A 3,694-nucleotide genomic window follows, 5' to 3' on the forward strand; every position below is an offset into this window, starting at 1 on the left:
AATGGATTCTAGCAGAAGCCTTTTCATGGTAGTAATACACTCGGAGGTTTGCCGTGGCCTGACGAAAGGCGGCCGCTGTTAGAAACAGCTTTTTGAAACATAAATATTGCTCGGACCCGGGATAGAACCAATGCCTTACGAAGTGTTAGTAAGCACCTCTAACTGCTTAGCCTCAAGGTAAACATTTATGAGGGTTGCTTAAATAGAAACTAGTGAAAAAAACTCTAAAATCAATAATACAGTGATACTTAAATGAATGTACGTGCACTAAGTACTATATACACTCTCTAGGCTGTAGAGGTTTTCTAGATCTTCTTAAATAAATACTTACAGAGAAATTCTTAGTAGAAAGTCTTATGCAAGACAATTAAATGACAATAGGCAAGATAGCTTGAAAGATCTGGTTTATTCTGACACGAAAGTATCACAAAAAAAGCTACCTCGCCAACTTTCATGGTAAAAAGCTCTTTTGACAGCAAACATTTGTATATCATTTTGCTGGCGCTGCTTCAACAGCAAAGCACTGGCCTGCCTTAAGATGAATTCAAAGTCTAGACCTCGGAAGACTGACTTTTTTAAATTTATTTATTTTTCTTTTTTAGTTTAATTTTCTTTACATTTTTAGATTTCATTATTTTTAAAAGAAATACATATGTATATATATTTTATTTTTCCTTTTTTAATTTAACTTTAAGATTTTATTGTTTTAAAAAGAAAAAAAAAAACATTTCTTAATTTAATTTTTCTTCCATTTTAATACATTTTTAATTTAATTAGTAGAGACTTATTTCCCTTTTATAATTTATTGTTTCTTTTTTAAATTTAATTTTCTTTTAATATTAACATTGTATTGTTTGAAAAAGAAAACCTTTTTTTGAATTTCATTTGATTTTTAGGAACTTATTTTATGAATCTTTGCTCTTTTTGTAAATAACTTTTTTTAAAGTTAGTTATTTGATTAATAGTTTCCAGTGTTTTTAAAAGAATTTTTTTTTTCATTTACTTAATAGAAAACTTCTTGCAGTTTTCCGATTAAGTCTTTCAAAAAGCAGAAAAGAGCATTCAAGATAGTTCCCAGAATAATGTCGACAAACGTAACACCCTACGCCTCAACTATCCAGTTGGTAAAGTTACAAAAAACTGCTTTTAAGAACGCTTAATTCTGATCTTTTACGACAACAAGCCTTCCGTTTTTACTTTTGAGTCCGTTCTAAATTTGTCTACCAGGTCTTTTTTGTATCCTTTGTTTTTATCAATTTTATCAATCGGTGACGAAACTCCTGCTTCTCTAAGCCTTACTACTGTACCGCTATGGTCAAACGGAAATAGATGTCAGATCGCTTTTGGAGAGCGGAGCCAACAGCTCTTCCGTGCTTCCTTGCAACCTGTACAGATATTTGACTATCACAATTTATAAGAACAAATAAATGACCATCCTTATATATTGACAAGTGAACTTTCGAATCAAAGAATTACTTTGTTCCTAATCAATGAGATTAATACTTTAATTTTGCCTTTTTCTTAAATCCATGAAATTTATTCCTTTAGGGAGACATTTCCACTTGCAGTTCAATCTCTGAAACCTTCACTGGCCTGTCATACAATCAACTCTGTACAACGCAGCTGACAGCTGCTACCAAAACCGCTTTAAGCTGAACTTCCTTGGCTTAAGTAAGAAATGGCAGGGCGCATGGCCAACCCAACGAGCGGAGCTCACCATACACCGAGGATAAATAATTGTCAACATGAACTGGGACGTATGGCACAACTTTAACCACAACTACAAAGAGCAAAGAAGCACAGCAGCGGATCCATGTAAGCACACAGACACACACATACGAGCCCACTCAGATCGATAGTTGCATGCATGAACTGAGGCAACTGGAAAGCAGCGTACTACCGTCACCCAGCCGCCCACCCACAGCTGGTGAAGCAAACGAATATAGACGCAACATGTAGTGCTTGTGGCATTACCTCCCCCCTGAGGCGGCGCATACAGAGCACAGGAAATCATAACAAAATAATACGAGTATGTAGAAAGGTACGCGAACAAACGAGTCGAGGTAATAGTCAAGTGGCATAAACCCGTATGCAACACGGCATGACATTTGGAAGCATGTGGCACGTATGCGCTTACGTTATTACTGATGTGTGGGTGTGTGAACCTTGGACGTACGTAATAAGCACATGTTTACGCATGTGACGTCACAGGCAGGCTGAATGGCTGGTTGCCAACGGCTGCGGTGATGATAGTGGATGGTGATGGCAAGTCCCCGCCGACGCTGTGCTTACGTCGTTGATATGGGCTATTGTTATGTCGTTGCTGCTGCTGTTACTGTCGCGGCAAATGTCGCAAGCGGGTGGTATTACGACGTGTGCAACCAAATGACGTTAGCGAGCGGCGGCGGCGGTGGTGATGAAATAAATTGGAGTTGCGTATTCTACTTTCTCGGTTTCAATTGGACCTCTCAGCTAAATACTCTGCCCAGCGAGCAGCGAGCAGCGCAACAAATCACTGCACATTGCACATGCAACATGCCGCGTCACGTGTCACAAACGGCTGCCGCAAGCAAGCATGCATGCTCAAATGCAAGACAAAAGCACTTTGCCACAAACCGACACGCACTCGACCCCCACCACCACCACCATTTTTCGCATCTACTTATTTCGCAACAGCTGAAAACGCCTGTGGCATTTGGTTTTGCGAATATCCGTTTGCCGAATTGTACTACATATTTACGATTTTGCCCTGCTGCGATTTACAGTTCGGTAATCACAGCTCTTTAAATAAATACAGACACATAAGGACGTACGTATATTTATGTAAGAAGCGTTTGTGTGAGTGTGTGTGGCAACTAATGATTGTGTTTGTCTGCCCCTCGTTTGTAGCATGCAATGCCACGGCCAATTTAAACGTAGTACGTAATTGACAAAGGGCTGCTAGCTATGTCTGGAGAGGGCGTGTGGCCAAAGCACTTTCGGTGGCAATTGTTTTGCGCTGATTTTTCCTTCACTTTCAGCCGAAATATATGAGGTGGGTTTTATCGAAGGCTGAGGTAGCTCAGCCGCTCCAGGGTTGAGTGAAGGTCCCACTAACCCCCACTGAATAAAATAAACACAGTAGTTAAATATAGCGAACACAACCACACACACACACGCGGCCGTTCGGCCAGGCTGCCGGTACCCTGACGTCCACGAAGAGAGGGGAGAGAGAGAGAGCGACTAACTGGTCGGCGGTCGGCGTCGTGGCTCAGAGAGCGGAGACTGTCTAGTGGCTAGTGACGGTGGCGGTGATGTTGAGAGCGGTGACGGTGAGAGCGGTGATGGTTCGGTGATTAATGACAGTGAGAGCGGTAGCGAGCGTGATGATGGTAAATGCCCACAGCACGGCTACTGCAGCCAATGAGAGCGACGATGCTGATCCTGACGGCAGTAGCAGTCCCTTTAGTAGTGACGGCCCTGCGGTGATGTTGACGGTGGCCCAAATAGTGGTGAGGGCGGTAGCGACCTCCCGTAGTGAGAGCAGTATTGGCGGCCCTAGTTATAACAACGGGCCTCTGATGAGTAACGGCGGTGACAGCGGCCCTGGATGGCGATGATGTTAGCGGCAGACAGCAAGTAGTGGTCCTCGGTAGCGGTTTGGCCTAGGGGCGGCAATGATATTGGCGGCCCAATGGTGAGGAAGGCGGCAGTC

Source organism: Rhagoletis pomonella, unplaced genomic scaffold (assembly GCF_013731165.1).
Source record: "Rhagoletis pomonella isolate Grant_MI unplaced genomic scaffold, Rhpom_1.0 Rhpom_scaffold_02369, whole genome shotgun sequence".
Classification (NCBI taxonomy): Eukaryota; Metazoa; Arthropoda; class Insecta; order Diptera; family Tephritidae; genus Rhagoletis; species Rhagoletis pomonella.